The following is a 24,071-nucleotide window of genomic DNA, read 5'->3' on the forward strand; positions in this document are numbered from 1 at the left end:
CACACAAGCAATTCAATCCTACATGGTATACATAAGATGACATGTGATCATGATAGATGTTTATGAATGAGCATGATGATGCTTATGTTGATGCAATGTTCAGGATTAACATGCAAGCTAACACTAGGAGTGTTACACCCTTCATCGGCAACTTTCTTCATCGGCAACGCTTCCACAGTCTAGTTACCGTTGCTCCGCCTGCCGATCTTGTACTCTACCTGTTTCTGTGCACGCGTCCAAAAAACGGTGTCAACACATGCCCCCCAGTTTTGGAGTATGAAATCCTTAATGCTCCGAAATTCTCTGCATTAATGACGCCTTTCTATAGTTAATCTCCCCAATTTGGCAACTGATCATTAAATCCGAACAACCTTGGCCCGATTCTTTCACAGACTCTTAGAATTTCTCAACCTCCCAAACCAGATAGCAGACATCCCTATTTTTATTCACCCATCGGCAATATTACCGTTGGAGGAGGCTGCCGATGGACCGACCAGGAAATCCCGCACAGTGAAATATCTCCAAATCATGATCGCTTCCTGTCAAATCGCCTGCACAATCCCTTGATTACCGTGCGAACAGTTACCATATCTACCTGAGTATCCTCGGATTTCACGGATACGGCGATGAGACAAGTCATATTTGCACTTGCCCATTTTGTCTTATAAATAGTTCCTTCTTGGGTACTCTTTCTCCATCGCATCATTCTACAGCCCCAACTCTGCTTTTCTGGCGGCGGCACTACTCGAGAGCCCCAAGAACTCCAACGAAGGCCTTTCTCCACCGACCCCAAAGTCTTCGATCATCTTTCCTTTGAGGAGATGGCCATCAACTTTGTTGTTCCTGAGGTCAGTTCATCACCCCATCTCTCCCGTATTTTCATCGTACTCCTGTTCATTCACAGTTCATCTTACTGAATACCCCTTTTTTCTCTCTTTTGTTCTTCTTTTACCCCAAAAACCTCTAGGATTTATCCAATAGAATCGTCATCCCTACCGATCAACCACACCTTCAGTGTCTCGGTCCGTTAGGGAACCCAGATCCTACCGATCTGATCAACACAGAGACAAACAGAATCCCCTTCAGAGCCGAGAACTTCTCTCTAGATCTATGGAATGACGCCTTTCGTTCCTGGCCCAGTCCTACCAAGGGATGGAAGGATTGGTTTTTGAGAGTCAACCATTCAAATGAGGTTCAGTGGGGTGAGCGAAAACTAGACCAATGCATCAGGTTGTCACTTGCCGATATGCATAGGAACGAGTCACTGCTGATTGCCGCATCATATTTCTGGTCAGACACACTCAATGCCTTTGTTTTCAGCCATGGCCCTACTTCTCCCACTCTTGCCGATGTACTTATGCTCACCGGCTTAGATGTATCCACTGCCGATAGTAGTCACATATTTGACACCACGCCTAGTGCTATGGTGGAAACCTGCTCTATCGACGGCTGGTCTGGATACATTCAGAAGTACCGTAGAACGGGGCCTGTTAACATAAAGGAACAAACCACCTTTCTGAACATGTGGTTGGACAAATTTGTGTTCTGCGGTCGATCGGCAGGACCAACCTCTGTCTACCTATCGGCAGCAGAGAGATTAGCTAATGGTGGCCGATTTCCCCTCGGCCGATACCTGCTTGGCTCTGCCTATCATCTTCTCCACCAAGTAGCCAGAAAACTCCTGCTCGGTCAACCCATCGGTAACTTAGGGGGTCCCTGGTGGTTCATCAATATGTGGCTCAGCCTCCATATGCACAAGCGCCTCGAGTTCGACCTCTTTGCACAACGTTTCCCCAGGGATATAGCCGAGGATCATGAACTGGGTGAAGAAGAATCGGCAACTCGTCCTCCTCTGAACTTTGGTGAGGTTGCCATAGTCTGCCTGGCATAGGGGGTAACGTAGATCAGGTTAGCCGATTCTTTCAGACTCTATACGAGGGCCTGACCAAAGAACAGCGAGCATGGATGCCTTATGAAGACCCAGACACCAGATTCCCTTTGGTCTTCCATCCCTTCAACGATGCTCTCAATAAGGATCATAATGTGATGATGGCACTTATCACCCCAAGGGCCATACCAGTAAACTTTTTCGGCAGTGGGAAAGTCTCCAACCAGACCTATGAATTCTACAATCCATCGGCACTAGCTAATCAACTGGCTTTTGGTCAGCTACCGATTGCCCTTTGTTATGCCGATGTGATAAAACCCAGGGACACCATCACTAGCCTTCTTGAATGGACCAGGATAGCTCAACTGCCACCAAATGCCGATATAGATGCCGATTTATCAGATTGGATCCTGGCCCTCTTCATTACCCAGGCATACAAACAATGGTGGGAAGAATGGAAAGAGCATCTGTTCTGCAGATCGGCTCTTACGTACCGTGGCATGATTGACCCTCAATACAAGATCCGTGACAATACTGTAAGTATTCTCAAACCGATGTTTCAATTTCTTCACTGTCCTTTTCAATCGGTAATCCCCTTCCTTCATCTCATGCAGGTTGATTATACACCACCATCGGTCAGCAGGAGTGGTAAGCCAATTGCGCTTCTTCCATTGGGCCCAATCTCTATGATCGGCAACAATGCTCCCACCTTGGCTGCTATAATGCATCGGGGGGTACGTCTCAAGAAAGTCACCACCAAGCAGTACGTCTCAAGAAAGTCACCACCATCGGTTGAGCTGCTGTTTATCTGTTCCTAGAGATGCTAGAATTCTTGAGAATTTTATCTTTGAAAATCTTTTAAAATATTGCATGATGAGTTCCTGTATGATGAGAGTTTAAATTCCTACCACAGCCATATATACATGCTTGCTAGACTTTGAGCCACACATTTACTATTTACTGCTTATGAGCATTGAGTGTGGTCAAGCTGTGTAGACCCTTAGGAGCTTGTCATGTGGTTAAATCAAGATTCACTTGCACGTTCACTCATATATGCTACTTCTACTCCGGAAGTGCCATCCACATATATCCATCCATTTCCATCTCCAGAATCACCAAAAAAATATTCTACTCCTAATCCGGGAGAGAATAACCAAAAATATTTCTGTTTTTCCCTTGTGAAATAAATGCTCAAGTTATCTTGTTACTACCACTTGCTACATTATCTCAAGAGATGAGTACTCTAAAAAAAAGAAAAAAAAAGAAGAAAGATACGAGGAAATAAAAAGGAGCAAGTGCTCGGAACCTCGAAAGAAAAGAAAAAGTGAGACGAGAGGTAAAAATGGACAAGTGTCTGACAGTAGAATTAGGGGTACAAGATACCCACCTGAGAGAAAAGAAAAAGAAGAGCATCTCATTCTCCTCATAAAATTTCAAAAAGCAAGGAAGGTATGTATCCCCTCAAAGAGCAAAAGTAGAATTAGACTTCCACCATTGTTATCACCATCATCACCATACACCATTCATTCGCCACACATGCACATCTTGATTAAACTTATTGATTTGTTTCTTTGGATCTATGGTTTGACTATACAATAAATGTCTTGTAAGTATGTATACTTTATCTCCCACCTATGAGCTCCAGATATTAAAGCCTTATTAGAGTAGGGTGAGAGAGAAGGCAATGTCACTATGCCTTATACCACAAATACTACATATCTTGAGAGAAGGCATATACCATTACTGCCTTTGTAAGGATCCAGAAATACCGCAAAAGAGAGATTTAGAGAATCATACAAGGAATCTCTGAGTTTTATTTGAAAATCTGCAAAAACCCCAGAGCTATAGCTGATCAAGAATAAGAGACATGGCACTTGACTAGACTGTTCTATCTTTTAACTACTCAAGATAGAAGTGACAGTTACAAGTCCCATGGTGGAAGATAAAGTAAGTAAGTTTTAAGTCTTGACAGTTTACTCTAACTCAGAGATGAGATCTTATTTAAAAAGCATGTGTACCGTTAAATTTTAAAAATATTGCAACAACTTATGATCCATAGCTGAGTCTATCCTTGCTCAGGGACAAGCAAGAGGTAAGCTTGGGGGAGTTTGTTGACGGTCCTTAAGTATGAAATTTAATTATCAAATAAATAAAGAAAAGGATCCAAATGAAATCAACATCTAGACTTAGGGTTTTATCTGACAGAATTCCACGAGTTTTGGTGTTTGTCTATTTCTGCAGGGGGTTATCAGGAAATACGGAAGAAAGGCCCACACGTCGGGATTACATAGAGATATTAACGTGCCGCGCAATTATCTTACATCTAGAAGACTCCAGAAGCCACGAGACCGAAGCGGAGGCGAAATGGGGCCTGACCCTGGGCGCCCGCCCAGGTGATCAGGGCGCTCGCCCACCTCCTGAGTCCAATCAGGACTATGCTTCGTGGGAGATCTCCACCGACCTAAAGGATGAATCTAAACCATACAATCTATGTCGGTTTGATCCAATGGCCCATATTCACTTGAAGGGACTATAAAACCAGACCCCCTGGCCCCTGGAGGAGAGAGCCTCTCAACCCTAATTCATTGTTCTTCAACGGAGAAGAAGCCTCTGATCAAGATTAGAGCCACCACATCAATTAGACATCTAGATTAGCATAGCTACATAGGATTAGAACTAGAAGGAGTCAATCTTCGATTGGTTTCCAGATCTGTCAGGAGGATTCTTGGTAATTCTCTAATTGTGCTTCTAATTGCTTTCTAATTATCTTTGTTCTTCAATATTATGAATATGACTTTGTTCTACTTCAATATATTGCTTATGACTTTGCTCTATTTGCTTATATTCAAGATTATATTGTTCTTAGTTTATCATAGTTATGTACTTGGCTTAGTTAGATTGGATCTATATACATGCTTAGGATCGTATAGCGTTTATCCATCGGATCCATGGGTAAATGATAGATATTGTGTAGGCGTGGTGCTTATACCGTATTTATCTGCGATTGTACCCAATATGCCAGATCGTGGGGTGGTTCGTGATAGTGACAGCTTCATTGATTCTTATATAGTCCCCCTCTCGTGTATTGGGCTGGCAGAGCAACATTATTACAGGGGAGTGATTGCTATGTTTCTCATTTACCTTGCCAATATTACTATGCATGGGCGTAGTCTTGTCTCACAATGATTGCTAAGTATGCTTGCACAAACTATGATATGCTAGACTATATAGTTGAGAATAACTTAGGGAATATTCTTGTAGTTCGTTCTAATACCATGCTAATGACTTTCTAGAGTATCTAATTGAGGTGCTTATCATATTTATTATGTGGCTAGATCAGATTAATTATCTTTGTCACTATTATTATTTCATATATCTTTTATGTGACACTTATCCCTGTATGAAGAGTTAGATAAATGTTCTCAATTATACATGCAATGATAGATGCTCAATCTCATATTCTATTCTGTAATCAATATTGATGATTGTTAATCCCTTCCCAGTGGTAAAAATATAAATAACGATACCTGGAATACTTCCCGGTTAAAATGCTGCATCGGTATTAATCTGTGTGCTTGCAGATCTCGTTCATTATTTATTTAGAAGAGCAATTGCATATTTCAATACCGCGTCTCTTATATCATGCTGGGGATGACAACTTGGCTTAAGTGGTGTGAGGGATAGGTTTGGCATTTTTGGCACCGTTACTAGATTTAGAGAACTTAGTCTTCTTTTGGTAATGATGTTAAGAATACCCAACAAGCATTTTTGGCGCCGTTGCCGGGAAAGGTTGATTACTAATCAGGAATGGAATAAAAGATTTTGAGTTATCATTCGCATCACTAATATGATTGAGCTTATCTATTCTCTCATACAGTTTTACCCCGATATTTTTCTATTTTATCTTATGCATGGGAATGTATGAATAGAAGACATCTTCCAGGAAATTTTGTTGACAATCCCGAAGCATTATTCAAGAAGACGAGAGCCAAGCTCAAGAAGAGATCATCAACACTTCAGCAAGAAGCTTCACCCAATCAAGAAGATCACCGGAACTTGTCTTCAGAGTTCGAAGCCATGGCGAACAAATCGATCCGCGAGTTCTCAGCAACCACTACGGACAACATCCGCACTGGACCTACTGCAGAGATCGATGGCAACTTTGAGCTCAAGCCTGGACTTATCAACATGGTGCAATCCAACCAGTTCTGTAGGAAGGCACACGAAGATGCTAGTGCTCATTTACAACACTTCCTGGAGATTTGCAACACATTCACCATATCAGGAGTTTCCAAAGATGCTATACTACTTCGCCTTTTCCCATTCTCACTATTAGGAAGAGCGAAGCAGTGGTTCTACGCTACAAAGGAGAAGAGTACTACATGGGCACTCTGCTCAACAAACTTCCTGGCAAAATTCTTTCCCATGGGCAAGACCAATGCTCTCCGTGGGAAGATTACAAGTTTTCAGCAACAAAATAATGAATCTGTTCCAGAAGCATGGGAGCGCTTTCAAGACTACATCCTAGAATGTCCCCATCATGGAATGGAAAGTTGGCTATTCATGCAGACGTTTTATCATGGACTCGGCAACAGTGCCCGAGAGACCATGGATGCTGCAGCTGGAGGAGCATTCTTATCACTTACTATACCACAAGCCACAACTCTTGTGGAGAAGATGGCGTCCAATCAAAGCTGGAATGAAGAGAGGACCCAGACACGCAAGAAAGGTGGAGGTATGTATCAGCTCAAGGAGGTAGACATGCTGTCTGCAAAGCTAGACCTGCTCATGAAGAAGCTCGATGATAGAGCTGGAGATAAGAAGGAAGTTATGCACATCTACGACTCTCACATGACTTGTGAGGAATGTGGAGACACTAGACACTCAGGCAACCACTGCCCTGAGATGCTTGAGGATGTGAACTACATCAACAATAACAACAACAACTACTACAACCGTCCTCAACAAAATCAAGGCTGGAATCAACACAGGCCTAACTACTCAGGTAATTATCAAGGTAACAATTCTTACAACAATAATAATAATTTTCCACCTTTGAGAGAGTTAGTGTCTAATCAAGGAAAACTAATGGATAACCTATCTAAGAAATTGGCATCTAATGATAAAATGCTAGAAAATATAAATAATAGAATGGATAATTTCTCTACTGCCATCAAGAATCAAATTATCTTTAATAAAATGATTGAATCTCAGTTAAATCAAATAGCTGCTGCTGTTCCTGCTACTAACCCCGGTATACCATCACAACCGGAAGGATTAGAATCTGCAAATCTTGTAGACATGTTTGATGCAGGTAATTGGAGTAACCCCGTCACTGAATTCTCTACTGACCTTCTGCCGGTCAAGAGAGGCGATCCAGGACGCCCCGTCATCCCGATCTCCATCGGCATGGTGGATGTCCCAGAAGCACTCTGTGACTTTGGCTCCAGCGTCAACATTATACCCAGGGTACTCTATGAAAAATTCTTTACATATCCTTTATTAGAAACAACCATGTGTTTGCAGTTTGCAGATCAGACGATAACTTTTCCAAAAGGAATATTGAAGAACCTTTGTGTCCGAGTTGGTACCTTGTATGCCCTAGCAGACTTCGTAGTGGTAGAGACCGGAAATGATGAAAAAGCACCCATCATCTGAGGGAGGCCATTCTTGAACACCACGGGAGCTATCATCTACGCTAGTGCTGCCAAAATCAGTTTCTACGTCAAAGGGAGGAAGGAGACATTTTTCTTCAAGAACAAGATTACACAAATTCCAAATCAATCCAGACGTGAATCAAGGAAGAGGACCAACAGGAGGAACAGGAACAAGCAAGTGTGGGCCGAGTCAGCTAAGATGGTCACTGTAGTTCATGGAGGTCAAGATCACCAACTCAAGTCACCGCTTTTGACCAAGAAGGACGACCCAGGAATGCCAAGCATTTACTGCTCGATAAATGGATACAACTTCTACAAGACGACTTGTGACACCGGATCGGGCGTCAACATAATGGCCGCAGTCACCTATCGGCTCTTGTTCGGGACCATGCCCTTAAGACCAACATACATTCAGCTCCAGATGGCAGATCAGACATTTCAAGAAGTTAAAGGAACAGTAACTGATGTCCTAGTCCAAATAGACGATCACTTTGTCTACACAGACTTTTAAGTTATCGACATGGGAGAAGACGAGTATGATCCACCCATTATCCTTGGAAGACCGTTCCTCAGCACTGTTAAAGAAATTATCTACATTGGAACCGGAGAAGTCCATATGCACTTCCCCTCAGAGAAGGTATACCGTTATTTTACTGACCCTTACTATATCGTTGAAGAATCTAAGCAGGTAAGGAAAAGACGCAACCGTAACCAGAGGAGGCAGATCATCAAGGACGGATGGGCAGACTATGAAGGAGAAGTTGTAAGATCAAAAGACATAGAGTTTAAACAGAATTATCCAGAGGAGACTGAAGCACCAAGTCAGGTGTGGAAAATGAAGATAACTATACACGAAGAGGAGGCGCTGCCGGAAGTACCGACTACGCCACCCAACGAACCTCAGGACAATTGAAAAAATAGAGAGTCCCGTTCAGAGGACTTAAAAACACCGAACGCCTTGCCAAGAGGTAAACTTGGTAGTTATCCTTTTCCTTTCAATTATTTTAAATAGTTTACTCAGTTAATCATGTTCGTACTATCCTAAAAAGAAAATAAAAATATGAAAAAAAACAGTAAGCCCCATGTGAGTATACGAGTGGCATAAAACCCATAAGTACATTCACTGTGGTGGCATAAAAATAAAATAAAAATTTCTTTTCTGCTTTATAAAATAAAAATATAAAAACAGGGAGTAATAATTATTAAGGAGTCTCAACATGATAAAGGCTAGATATTTATACTAACACTTAATCAGTTCCACAAGCTTTGTTGTCTATTTGAACTCCACAGAATTTAAGAATCAAGAAGACTAGCAGACGGAGGACATTCTAATCGCTGTCAGAATGCTGCTGACTTTCAAATACACCTCTGCCACCTGCTAGCTACATCAAGAGAAGTTACGTCAAAATTCAGCTTGGGGGAGAGCATCCCTATTTATCTCGATAAGTATTTCTATCTATCTTTATACTTATATTATATTAGAATATTAAAATACATAAACTATGAAAAACCAAATAAAGATTTTATGCTTATATATATATATATCTTTTGCTTAGTATGTTTAATAAATAAATAAAGTGGCTATGCTAATCTGTATCTTAATAATAAAACTCAAGCATGGATATGATGAATAGTTGCTCTGCATAATTTGTACATTTTAAGTTCACTCACTAGTTTAGACATAACTGTTATAATTTAAAGCTTGCTCTAGACCTAAACTTGTGGGATGAAAACTTGATCTAAAGTCTAAGTTGTTAACGGATACGATATGGGAAGGTTGACCTGCTGTTTATCTGTTCCTAGAGATGCTAGAATTCTGGAGAATTTTATCTTTGAAAATCTTTTAAAATATTGCATGATGAGTTCCTGTATGATGAGAGTTTAAATTCCTACCACAGCCGTATATATATGCTTGCTAGACTTTGAGCCACACATTTACTATTTACTGCTTATGAGCATTGAGTGTGGTCAAGCTGTGTAGACCCTTAGGAGCTTGTCATGTGGTTAAATCAAGATTCACTTGCACGTTCACTCATATATGCTACTTCTACTCCGGAAGTACCATCCACATATATCCATCCATTTCCATCTCCAGAATCACCAAAAAAATATTCTACTCCTAATCCGGGAGAGAATAACCAAAAATATTTCTGTTTTTCCCTTGTGAAATAAATGCTCAAGTTATCTTGTTACTACCACTTGCTACATTATCTCAAGAGATGAGTGCTCTAAAAAAAGAAAAAAAAGAAGAAAGATACGAGGAAATAAAAAGGAGCAAGTGCTCGGAACCTCGAAAGAAAAGAAAAAGTGAGACGAGAGGTAAAAATGGACAAGTGTCCGGCAGTAGAATTAGGGGTACAAGATACCCACCTGAGAGAAAAGAAAAAGAAGAGCATCTCATTCTCCTCATAAAATTTCAAAAAGCAAGGAACGTATGTATCCCCTCAAAGAGCAAAAGTAGAATTAGACTTCCACCATTGTTATCACCATCATCACCATACACCATTCATTCGCCACACATGCACATCTTGATTAAACTTATTGATTTGTTTCTTTGGATCCATGGTTTGACTATACAATAAATGTCTTGTAAGTATGTATACTTTATCTCCCACCTATGAGCTCCAGATATTAAAGACTTATTAGAGTAGGGTGAGAGAGAAGGCAATGTCACTATGCCTTATACCACAAATACTACATATCTTGAGAGAAGGCATATACCATTACTGCCTTTGTAAGGATCCAGAAATACCACAAAAGAGAGATTTAGAGAATCATACAAGGAATCTCTGAGTTTTATTTGAAAATCTGCAAAAACCCCAAAGCTATAGCTGATCAAGAATAAGAGACATGGCACTTGACTAGACTATTCTATCTTTTAACTACTCAAGATAGAAATGACAGTTACAAGTCGCATGGTGGAAGATAAAGTAAGTAAGTTTTAAGTCTTGACAGTTTACTCTAACTCAGAGATGAGATCTTATTTAAAAAGCATGTGTACCGTCAAATTTTAAAAATATTGCAACAACTTATGATCCATAGCTGAGTCTATCCTTGCTCAGGGACGAGCAAGAGGTAAGCTTGGAGGAGTTTGTTGACGGTCCTTAAGTATCAAATTTAATTATCAAATAAATAAAGAAAAGGATCCAAATGAAATCAACATCTAGACTTAGGGTTTTATCTAACAGAATTCCACATGTTTTGGTGTTTGTCTATTTCTACAGGGGTTATCAGGAAATACAGAAGAAAGGCCCACACGTCGGGATTACATAGAGATATTAACGTGCCGCGCAATTATCTTACATCTAGAAGACTCCAGAAGCCACGAGACCGAAGCGGAGGCGAAACGGGGCCTGACCCTGGGCGCCCGCCCAGGTGATCACGGCACCCGCCCACCTCCTGAGTCCAATCAGGACTCTGCTTCGTGGGAGATCTTGTAACATCCCCGATGTTACGATTCCTAAAATTTGGATCATGGCATCATCAGCATTGCACAGCATATTGGTTAAGCACACCTTGATGCATCAACTTAAAATGAGTTTAATTTGGTTGAATGTGCGTAGGGAATTAAAGTGTGTTTATCTTGTTAGTGATGCCTGGGTTGGTTGCTAAAACCCTAGGGTAAAGTTTTTCCGAAGGCTTAGGGGGGGGGACCCTGATTTCTGGACCCTAGAATTGCCCCTTTTTGTGCAATTCAAAAACCAAGCAAAATTTGAGGATGTGTACAAAAGAAAAGTTGTAGATCTTGTTAAGGTGTACAACTTTGGTGTTTTGAGTTTTTGAAGTTTCAATACAAAATTCAAAGTAATTTTGAAAACACAGATTTCCAGAAAGTGTCCCCTTTTCCAAATTAAACCTCCAATTCAAAATCCATTTGGAATTTTGAAAAGTGGTCAACATGAAAGTTGTCGAGCACAAAAAGTTGAGCAACTTTCATGTTGGGAGTTTTTCAAGTTGTTTAGGAAAAACAAAAGTAATTTTGGAAATTCTGATTTGCCCCAATTCAAAAATTTGAATTCCTTGGAATTGAGTTTTGATTTTCAAACTGTTTGGCCAAATTAACCTTTTTCCACTCAGATTTAGTCTTGGGCACCAAAATAAGAATTGTAGCTTATAAAATTCTGAGTAACTTTGGTTTTGGTGGGTTTTTGTCTTTAGTTCAAAATTCGGGCGAATTTTGCAAAACTCCAAACTGGGTGGATATGCTCTGCTACAGTGTTCGGCAGGGGGGGGTGCTCTGCCGCCGGGGCAGAGCCGCCTCCGCGCACGCCGCCACGCACGCGGCCACGCAGCTGCTTGCTGCTGTGCCTCACTCGACGTCCTCATCCGCATCGCAGGCGCCGTCGCGTGGATAAAGCTTCGGGTGTCCGGGACATTTCTTTTCTTTTCCTTGAACCTCATCGCCGACGAGCTCCCTGCGCCTCTCAAATTCACCGCAAGCACGTCCTCTTCATCTTCCCGGAGTGCAGCACCCACTTCGCCCGCGACCTAGCTACCTCTTGGACCCTTCGCCGCACGCTTTAACCCCCTAGCGCCACCAGCCGAGCCGTCGTCCCCAACTCCAGCCAGGACCGCCGCCGAGGAACTCTTCACGTGGACACGCTGCTCCAGTCGGTACCACGCCTTGCAAGCGGTCGTTTCGAACTCTTCTCGTTTCCCCGATGCTCATGCGCTCGCTTATTCTCCCTGGACGTGAGCAGGACCACCGGGACGACCTCGCCGGAGCCGGAGCACCCGCCCGACCGCACGGCCACCGTCACCAAGCTTCTCTGCTGCTTCTCCCGCCGTGGTAGTGTGAGCACCATGATCCCCACTTCTTCCCGAACCTCCCGGACCTGTTGGTTTACGCTCGCCCGCCTTTCGCGTGGCCGAGGTAGGAAGAGAGCGGTAGAGCGTCCTCGAGCCGTAGCTATGGAGTCGCAGGGTCGAGGCGGAGCTGATGCGCACCCTGGTGTGGGCTTGGACCTCGCCAGCGGCGACCGGGATCGCAGCAAGGCCGCCGTGCACGAGGGAGGCGGAACTGACAGGCGGGACCCGCCTGTCAGCGTCCCGCAGAGAGAGGGGAGAGGAGGGCCTGACGAGCGGGGCCCGCTCGTCAGTGTCCACGTGAGGGGAGGGGCAGCGCGCGCAGCGCGTGTGCGGGCCGAGCGCGCGTGGGCCGGCCTGCGGGCCAAGTTCCAGGCCGCCCGCTGCGCAAAAATCTTTTTCTTTTTCTTTTTATGCAATTTTTGCTTGATGTTTGAAGTTGAGTAATAAATTGTGTAGTGACCCAAAAATGATGAAAATTTTTGTATAGATTCCCTGAAATAGGTAGAACCCAAGAAAAATACTAGGCTCAGTTTTCTGGTAGTTTGCAAGGGTATAAAAATTGGCTCTTTTATTTAGCAAATAAAACTTTGATGAATTTTAATAATTTATTTATATGTGCAAAAATCACCAAAATTGGTGGAGAGCCTCTGAATATTATTCCCTGGCTCCACACAAAATTTGGTGGCATTTGGATAATGTTTGAGTAAAATATTAATAAACCCTTATTTAGTAATTAAATAATAATTCCAAAATAATTAGATAGTGATTAGTTAAATCCTCATAATTAGGGTTGAGTGATTTTGGGATTGTGTGATGACCTGAGGTCATTAACCCTAATGACCTTTGGCATTTAATTATTGTTTGGCCTTAATGCTTAATTACTGTCATTAGTGATTAATTAAGAGTTAATTAAGGTAAATAGGATTAATAATTAGTTAATTTTAGATAATTATGAATTAAGAAAAGTCTTAATTTACAGATGCAACCTCTTGGGTAAAGACACTAAGATGTTAAACAACTTCATTTATTGATTATTCTGAGTTGCACCAAGAAGGCAAGTTGTACTCGACTTAGTCCTTCTTGCATAGTTGTCATACGCATATCATGAGCATTCATCATTTTGCGTATAGTGCACGTGACCGAAGGAGCGCCCGTTGAACCGAACCCCGAGGTCGGTGCTCCGTTCGAGGAAGTCGGATCCGAGACTTGGGAAGTCTCCGAGGGTCCCTCTCTGCCCTGCAACCAAGGCAAGCCCCGGATGCATTAACCCCTCCTTGAATGTTTTAAATCTCTTATCACTTATGAATTGAAAATGCTGCATTAGGTAGTTGAGAATTGGGTTAACCTACTTGCTGCATTTACTACCTTGATATTTGTTATCCTGTCCTTGACACCTATTTTAGTTTAAAATTGCGTAGTGATGCTTAGCCCTGCTACTAGATAGGTTTTCAAACAAAGTTTGAAGGGTTGTTGTGGAATACACTTATGATCAATGATGTTTCAACTTGAGACCGGTTGGTGGACTTGATTTAAGAATGGAGTCTTAAAGTAGTGTCTCCAACTGTGTCGATTAAGGACCGTTCCGTTGATGGCCTGCTGGGTTGAGAATTTATAGTACTAGCCACTTGCCCTCGGTAAGCCCGGTCTTGTGATCCCTCGACGCGAACAGCTACTCGCGCACTGGGAGTGGAAAGATGGCGAGAGTAGTGTGTACCCACCTTACGGATCTGAGATGACCGGAAAACATCTAGATCGGCTATAGGATGGTGGTGTACTGTGCTCTCGGGTGCCGCGAACCTGGTCAAATTTGGGGAGAGCTTGATTTAGGTTGACATATGCAAGATTTGGTTCTACATATGTCGGGTGGTCAGGAACTCCAGCTGGATTGCTAAGCGATTCGAATCGTCGTTGCTCCTCGATTGGGAGACTCAATTCCTTCGACCCTCATCGTAGTTAAATATGCAACTAAGTGATAAAATGAGAAAGGGGAAATGTCTCGTGAGGTTCGGATCCCAATTCCCGGACTCAGAGTGACATGAAGCTATGGCCGTTGGATAGATAATACTTTGATTAAGGACTAGGAACTTACAGACTTGTCTGTGCGAAACAACTAGATAGACTGTCCTCGAACTCCTCGGCCTCTGCGGGAGAGGAATTCGTGGGTAAAACTTGAAAGTAAGGATGCACTATTAGTAAGCTTTTTGGCAAAACACTTTGGCTCCTTGCTCAGCCACTCCTTGTCTACCCTAAGCCTGCATTCCTACTTTCTCCTCTTTTCCACCGGGTAAGTCTTGATGAGTATTCCCGTACTCAGGGTTTTCCAACCCCCTGTTGCAGGTGAAGCGCAGGAGCCGACTTGTTTCGGACCCTGTTGTGTGACCGTCGTCGAGGTTGACGACGAAGAAGAGTGAGCGTGACCCATGGGCAGGGTCGGTAAATTTGTAATCTCTGTACTAAAGTTTAAGTTGCTCCGCTGGACCAGGCTTGTAATAACACTCTACTATTTGGAAGAACTCCTTTTGTAAATTAAGTTATGTAATACTTCCGCTGTTTTACTCTGAAATATTATTTTGGTCTTGTGTCGTTTGGGTTACTGCATTGTCTTCGCAACGAATGATCCTGGAGTTAAGGTGGCCACTTGCTATCCTGTAAGGGCGAGAAGAAGAAGTTCTCGTTAATTGACCATTACCAGTGGTCAGGACGAGCCAGCTTGGCACGCCACAGGTAGCAGTGGAATGAGCATCCAGCGATGCTCATCGGACTTCTAAAGTGGGAGGATCCCCGGCATCGCCGTCAGAGGTCCTTAGGACAATGACAGGTGTCGGTGGGCCCAAACACTTAGGGGGTTCTGCCACAGATCTCCACCGACCTAAAGGATGAATCTAAACCATACAATCTATGTTGGTTTGATCCAATGGCCCATATTCACTTGAAGGGACTATAAAACCAGACCCCCTGGCCCCTGGAGGAGAGAGCCTCTCAACCCTAATTCATTGGTCTTCAAGGGAGAAGAAGCCTCTGATCAAGATTAGAGCCACCACATCAATTAGACATCTAGATTAGCATAGCTACATAGGATTAGAACTAGAAGGAGTCAATCTTCGATTGGTTTCCGGATCTGTCAGGAGGATTCTTGGTAATTCTCTAATTGTGCTTCTAATTGCTTTCTAATTATCTTTGTTCTTCAACATTATGAATATGACTTTGTTCTACTTCAATATATTACTTATGACTTTGCTCTATTTGCTTATATTCAAGATTATGTTGTTCTTAGTTTATCATAGTTATGTACTTGGCTTAGTTAGATTGGATCTATATACATGCTTAGGATCGTATAGCGTTTATCCATCAGATCCATGGGTAAATGATAGATATTGTGTAGGTGTGGTGCTTATACCGTATTTATCTGCGATTGTACCCAATATGCCAGATCGTGGGGTGGTTCGTGATAGTGACAGCTTCATTGATTCTTATATAGTCCCCCTCTCGTGTATTAGGCTGGCAGAGCAACATTATTACAGGGGAGTGATTGCTATGTTTCTCATTTACCTTGCTAATATCACTATGCATGGGCGTAGTCTTGTCTCACAATGATTGCTAAGTATGCTTGCACTAACTATGATATGCTAGACTATATAGTTGAGAATAACTTAGGGAATATTCTTGTAGTTCGTTCTAATACCATGCTAATGACTTTCTAGAGTATCTAATTGAGGTGCTTATCATATTTATTATGTGGCTAGATCAGATTAATTATCTTTGTCACTATTATTATTTCATATATCTTTTATGTGACACTTATCCCTGTATGAAGAGTTAGATAAATGTTCTCAATTATACATGCAATGATAGATGCTCAATCTCATATTCTATTCTGTAATCAATATTGATGATTGTTAATCCCTTCCCAATGGTAAAAATATAAATAACGATACCTGGAATACTTCCCGATTAAAATGTTGCATCGGTATTAATCTGTGCGCTTGCAGATCCCGTTCATTATTTATTTAGAAGAGCAATTGCATATTTCAATACCGCGTCTCTTATATCATGCTGGGGATGACAACTTGGCTTAAGTGGTGTGAGGGATAGGTTTGGCATTTTTGGCACCGTTACTAGATTTAGAGAACTTAGTCTACTTTTGGTAATGATGTTAAGAATACCCAACATCGATGCCCCCCAGTCCAGTCAACCGAAGAGAAAAGGTGCCAAGAGTACCAGATCACAAGCAAAGCGCCAAAGAATAGCAACGCCTTCTCCTCCCCCAGTATCTCCAATCCCAGTGGAGTCTTCTCCCTCTTCTTCCTGAAGCTCAGACACAGCAGATACCTTCTCCTCAACCACAAGAAGAACCTCGCATAGAAGAACCCCAGCCAGAGGAACCTCAGCCAGAAGGTACATCGGCTGACATGCATGAGCAAACTGCCAATCCAGCAAGTTCAATTATAGCATCGGTAGCTTCCTCCATCCAAATAAGTACTGCTCCTCCTCAAGGTAACATGTTCTCTAGGAAATCATTGCCGATGAACTTACTTTCCCCCTCTTGTAATTATTTCTGTTAATCTTCCAGCTGACATAGCCTCATCAGCAATTCCAGCCGATCAGCCCGTGGTTCCATCGGCATCATCTAGTCAGAGGCGAGAGATGGCCCTGAAGCAAGTAAGTTACCCAATCTCTATCTGCATCGTTTATCAATGCTTGATCATAGAGTAACTTATTTTATCTTCCTTTTCAGGAACATGATTCTCCTGAAAGCCTATTCTCCTTTGCCATCGACATCTCTGAGGATGAAGGCGAGGAGGCAAGTTCTTCTCAAGCAGTCGGAATTACATCGGCAGAGATCAGGGCAAAGTTAGAAGAATTATCAGCCCTCCTTCATCAAGACACGGCCCAACTGGTTGATGACTCTGACCCAGCCAAGACCTTGTTCAAGACCCTCAGAGGCCAAATTCCTGCCGATGCCGAAGAAATCCTTTTTCAAGCTGCACATCTAGAGAGCCGTCAGCTGCAATACCAAAAGGCTACCCAGCGTCTTGCCGATAGAGTTGCTCAGGCTCAGCTTTCTGAGGAGATGATGAAAGTGAAGCTCCTTGCCGATGAGAAACACAAGAACATCGGCATCTTGAAGTCCTCAGGAGATGCGCTGAAGCATAAGATCTCTGATCTGTCGGCAAAAAGAGAAGCTCTGTTGGCAGAACTCAAGCAAGTAGAAGAAGCTTTGTCCCAAGCTCAACAAAAGGAAAGCCAGCTACCTGAGACGATCAAACTTCTTGAACAAGAGCGAAATGTTCATGGCCGCAAAGCGTTGCAGATGAAGAAGAAGCTGAAGCCAGTGGAGGGTTCTGCCGATGATGACGTGAAAGAGATAGAAGAAGCCAACCAGATCCATCTGCGTGCCATATCGATGATCCAGGCGCTGTTGAACATATGAACTCTTCATCGGCGGTGTTCTTTGCTTCTTCATTCTAACCATTTTGGTCTAGCCGATAGGACTGTTATCGGCACCCGTTTAAAACATTAAGTCCGGTTCCAGACACAGTTTGATCCAGCCGATAGAAATGTTATCGGCATTTAAACTTCTACGCATCGACCCAGATGCTTGGGTAATATTTTTTCAGATATTTACCATTTAATGCCCTGGGAAATTCAACTCCTTCAAGAGTTTCTAAGATATAAGCGTTTCCTGGAGCCGACCGATTTACTCGATAGGGACCTTCCCAATGAGGAGACCACTTCCCGAACTTTGAACTTTTAGTCCCGATCGGTAAAATTAGTTTCTATACTAAATCTCCATCGGCAAACTCCTTAGGTTTTACCCTCTTATCATACCATCTGGCAACTCTCTTCTTATTCTCTTCTATACTTATCAAAGCCTTTAACCGATGCTCCGCTAGATCATCCAACTCGTCTGTCATCAAAGTAGCATAATCATCGGCAGCCAATTGGTTTTGAAAAGATAGTCGCCTAGATCCAGTCTTAATCTCCCAAGGTAGCACTGCATTGTGCCCATACATCAATTGATAAGGTGAAACTTTGGTCGATCCATAACAAGCCATCCGATATGACCATAAAGCTTCATTCAACGACATATGCCACCTTCTAGGGTTTTCTTCAATCTTTCGTTTAATAAGCTTGATAATTCCTTTGTTCGATGCCTCGGCCTGCCCATTAGCTTGAGCATAATAAGGAGAAGAATTCAACACTTTAATTCCCATACCGATTGCAAACTCGTCAAACTCCCCCGATGTGAACATAGTACCCTGATCGGTAGTAATCGTCTGAGGAATACCAAATCGGTAAATAATATGCTCCTTCACAAAATCAATCATATTGGCTGATGTAACCTTCTTCAAAGGAATTGCTTCAACCCACTTGGTGAAATAATCAGTAGCAACTAAGATGAACTTGTGTCCTTTACTAGAAGGCGGATAAATCTGACCGATTAGATCAATAGCCCATCCCCGGAACGACCAAGGCTTAATAATGGGATTCATGGCCGATGCGGGTACTCTTTGAACATTGCCAAACTTCTGACACCCTTGACATCCCTTGATATATTTAAAGCAATCTTTAAGTATGGTTGGCCAATAATACCCATTCCTCCTAATCATCCACTTCATCTTGAATGCCGACTGATGTGCTCCATATACTCCTTCATGGATTTCTCCCATCAAACTTTTAGCTTCATCTTCACCCAAGCATTTGAGAAGAATTCCATCAATTGTTTGATAATACAATTCATCTCCGAGGAGCACATACTTGGTGGCTTGAAACCGAACACGTCTCTCGACTTTCTTGGATGGATCCTTCAAATAATTAACAATTTCTTTTCTCCAATCACCGGCACCAACTGCCGATATTGTATTCAACATGGGCTGGTATCCCGAGGCATGCTGAGCCAACCAATTGGCCTCCTCATTATGCAACCGAGGAACATGCTCTAATCGGAAATCCTTGAATTCCTTTAATAATTGCATACTCCTTTCGTAATAAGTTATCAGGACTTCACTTCAGCATTCATAACTCCCAGCTAATTGATTTATAACCAGCATGGAATCCCCGAAGATCTCGACAGCATCAGCATGAACTTCTTTTAACAACTCCAACCCTTTGATTAGAGCTTGATACTCAGCTTGATTATTCGTTGACGTGGCAGCAATCGGCAAGGAGAATTCATACTTCCTTCCCCGAGGGGAAATTAGCACTATGTCGATTCCTGCCCCCCGATCACACGTGGATCCATCAAAGAAGAGTGTCCAAGGTACGATTTCCAAAGTTTCCACTGTACCGCAATGTTGAGTCACAAAATTGGCCATAACTTGTCCTTTAAGCGCTTTAGCCGATTCGTAACGCAGATCGAATTCCGACAGTGCCAAAATCCACTTACCAATTCTACCACTCATGATCGGCATAGATAGCATGTATCGGACCACATCATCTTTGCAAACAACAGTGCATTCGGCCGATAGCAAATAATGTCTTAACTTAATACAGGAGAAATACAAACATAAGCATAGTTTCTCAATAGCCGAATACCTGGTCTCAGTATCAATCAACCTTCTGCTTAAGTAATAAATTACACGCTCCTTCCCTTCAAACTCTTGAATCAAAGCTGAACCGATGACCATCCCATCGGTAGATAAATATAATCTGAAGGGCTTTCCTTGATGAGGTGGAATCAGAACCGGAGGATTCACCAAATAATTCTTGATTTCATCTAGGGCCAACTGTTGCTCTTTTCCCCATACGAATTCTTGATCGGCTTTTAACTTGAGTAAAGGACTGAAAGCACGGATTTTACCAGACAAATTAGATATAAACCTTCTGATGAAATTCACCTTGCCGATCAAGGACTAGAGCTCAGTTTTGTTGGTAGGAGCAACTATTTTGTTGATAGCATCAATGGATCTTCTTCTAATTTCAATCCCTCTTTGATGTACCATGAAACCAAGAAACTGTCCTGCCGATACACCAAATGCACACTTATTAGGATTCATCTTCAAACCATGTTTTCTTGTGCATTCCAACACTTTTCGCAAATCGGCAAGATGCTTCGTGAAATCCCCAGACTTAACCACCACATCATCAATATAAATCTCCACCAGCTTACCGATGAACTCGTGAAATATAAAATTCATGGCCCTTTGATAAGTAGCACCAGCATTTTTCAAGTCAAAGGTCATGACTATCCACTCAAACAGCCCAACATGACCAGGACATCTAAATGCAGTTTTTGGGATATCTTCTTCAGCCATGAATATTTGGTTGTATCCTGCATTGCCATCCATAAAGCTAATAACCCGATGCCCAGCCGTAGCATCAACTAGCGGATCGGCAACCGGCATCGGGTAACCATCCATCGGCGTAGCTTTATTAAGATTCCTGAAATCAATGCAAACCCGAAGCTTCCCATTTTTCTTGTAAACTGGAACAAAACATTGGAAATCCACTCGGCATACCGACATTGCCGAATAAATTTAGCTTCAATCAGTTTGGTTATTTTGGCCTTAATATCAGGAAGAATATTAGGATTACATCGGCGAGCTGGCTGTTGACGCAGCCGAAATCCAGACTTGATGGGTTACCGATGTTCAACAATTGATCGGTCTAAACCAGGCATCTCAGTATAATCCCAAGCAAAGCAATGTTTATATTCCTTTAACAGATCGGTTAACTGCTGCTTACACTCAGAACTCAACTTAGCACTAATAAAAGTAGGTCTAGGTTTATCACCACTACCTATATCTACTTCTACCAAATCATCGGCCGATGTGAATCCTTGGCCTAATTTTCCATCATCGGCGAACGTATCCATTAATACTCCTCATCAGAACCGACTGCTTGGATCGGTGGAATTTCATAATCGGCGACTTTGAGGAAATCCTTCTCTCCCGAGATGCAGTCCTTTCATAAGTATCTGCCTCTGCTGATGCAATAACATAGGAAGAATCTCCTGGGACAATCTCAATCTTGTCACCTACTCATTGTACCAAGCATTGGTGCATTGTAGATGGGATGCAACAATTGGCATGAATCCAATCTCTCTATCTCTCCCCAGCAGCAAATTATAGGCACCTTTTCCGCTGATCACGAAGAAAGTTTTCGGCAAGGTTTTGCTGCCGATGGTCAATTTGACGCATATCGCTCCTTTGACTGGAGACACGTTCCCTTCAAAGTCTTTGAGCATCATATCGGTCTTGATTAAATCTTGATCTCCTTTTCCAAGCTTCCGATAGACTGTATACGGCATGATGTTGATAGCAGCTCCTCCATCAACCAATATCTTGGTCACGGGCTGACCATCAACTCTCTCTTTGACAAACAGAGCTTTAAGATGCTGCCTTTCATTGTCGGCAGGTTTTTCGAAGATGGCTGTCATCGGATCCAGAGCCAATTGAGCTATCTGGTCGGAAAACTCCAACTCTTCATCATCACTAGAGGGCGCAAGGAATTCCATCGGCAACATAAATACCATGTGAACACCTGCCGATGGCCCTTTTCCCTTAGGGTCTGATTGTTGCTGATCCCCAGACTGGCCAGAATTCTCACCCTTGCTTAGCTCTTCTCGTCTCTCGCGTTGCAGTCTCCTCTTCTGTGTTTTGGTCAATCCCTCTGGACACAATGGGGGAAGTGGTGACTGCCTTGCCGATGGACAACGATGTTCCCTCGACTCCATCCGATGAGTATTAGCATCCCTGCAAAATATGAACTCGTCGAAAACTCGTGCATTAGTCATCGCCTCAAGTTCTTCCTGATCCGTGGGAAAATATCCAACACAATCACCAAGCCTATCGTGTACACTGAGTCTGCCCCCCAGCCGATCATGAACTGACGCTCTCCCCCTAATCGGCCCATTAAATCACCGATTGTTATCCTGATGGCGCCGATCAGATCTGCCATGCCGATTATAACCATTGCACTCAGGGCAATCTTCAACAGTAGGTAATTTAATGTTCTGCTCCCAGCAATAGACAAAGAACGGGCAGTTCCAGTGATCCTTGTGCCGATTCCACTCCCATCAGCGTCTTTCTTCTTCCTGATGATAATCTTCTTGCTGGCGCCGATACCGATCTTCACGTTGCTGCCAAGTCTCCCGAGGCCTTCTATGAGTTATCACAATACTGGATCGGGGAGGCCTTCCTGAACTGGATCCCTCCTGGATCAAACCCTTTCCTTTAGCATCGGCAGCAGTAATCTGATTTTGAGGATCAACCGATGCATTTCTTTCAGCTGCGTCTGACGTCAGCACCTTAGTTTTCCCCTTAGCGTCCAACATGTTTGTCGGAAAAGGGTGTTGATCAATCTTCATCGGCTTCTGAGCTTTAGAACTATCAAACTTGATTCTCCCAGATTCAATAGCTGATTGCAGCTGTTGCCTCAAAACTTTGCACTCATTGGTGCTGTGAGAAGTTGCATTGTGCCACTTGCAATATTTCATCTTCTTTAATTCTTCAACCGATGGAATCACATGATTGGGTGACAGCTTGATCTGACCTTCTTGAAGTAGAAAGTCGAATATCCTATCGGCTTTGGTGATGTCAAACGCAAACTTCTCTGGCTCCTTATGCCCAAAAGGACAAGACATTGGTTTCTTATTTTTCACCCATTCTGCTAAGCCAATGACTGGTTCCTCATCAGAATCCGAGCTTGCTGCTTCATCAACGAACGATACCTTTTTATTCCATGCTCTCTTGGGTTCAAAAGGTCTAATATCTTGATCATAAATTCTCTGTACCAAGTGACTTAAGCTTTCAAACTCCTAAGAAGCATACTTGTCCCTGATGTGCGGCAACAAACCCTAGAAAGCCAAATCGGCTAGCTGCCGATAGTCCAAAACCAGACTATAACATTTGTTCTTGACCACCCGTATCCTCTACACAAAACTCTCAACCGATTCATCATTGCGTTGCTTCAATTTGACCAAATCGGTGATCTTCTTCTCATGCACTCCAGAAAAGAAGTATTTGTGGAACTGCTTCTCCAGATCGGCCCAAGTAATCACTGAGTTGGGAGGTAATGATATAAACCAAGTGAAAGCCGATCCAGATAATGATGACGAGAACAAGCGAACCCTTAACTCATCCCTGTTAGCAGCTTCTCCACATTGGATGATGAACCTGTTGACATGCTCCATGGTTGATGTGTCATCCTGTCTAGAAAACTTAGTGAAATCTGGCACCTTGTACCGATTTGGAAATGGGATTAAATCATATGCAGGAGGATACGGTGTCCGATAAGAATAAGTGTTGACTTTGGGTTTTATCCCAAATTGGTCTCTCATTACTTTAGCAATCTTATCGGCCCAATAAGCATCGGCATCCTGCCGATGGGGTGGTTGCGGATCCGGCACCTGCTGATATACTTCCACGTGTCTATGCGGTGCGTGATCTGCATGGAACATTGGGTTAATCATTTGGCCACCAATCTGCTGACCACCAAATTGCTGACCACCAAGGTTCATTGGCTGGTTGGCCAATCCTTGATTCTGGAACCCAGGGTAAATCTGGCCTTGTTGAAACCCTGTAGCCTGATGATTCTGTTGGGCATTTGTGGAAAGACTTGCTGCCCAGTCCATCCACCATTAGCATTCATCGGCATAGACCCTGCCGATGTCTGGTAATTGGGGATCATCATAGAATTGACATACCCTGACTGAGCCATAAACCTCTGTTGTGTCGGCATTGAATCTGCCAATGCATTAGGCATCTGGAACGTTG

The sequence above is a fragment of the Sorghum bicolor genome, chromosome 6 (assembly GCF_000003195.3).
Source record: "Sorghum bicolor cultivar BTx623 chromosome 6, Sorghum_bicolor_NCBIv3, whole genome shotgun sequence".
Lineage (NCBI taxonomy): Eukaryota > Viridiplantae > Streptophyta > Magnoliopsida > Poales > Poaceae > Sorghum > Sorghum bicolor.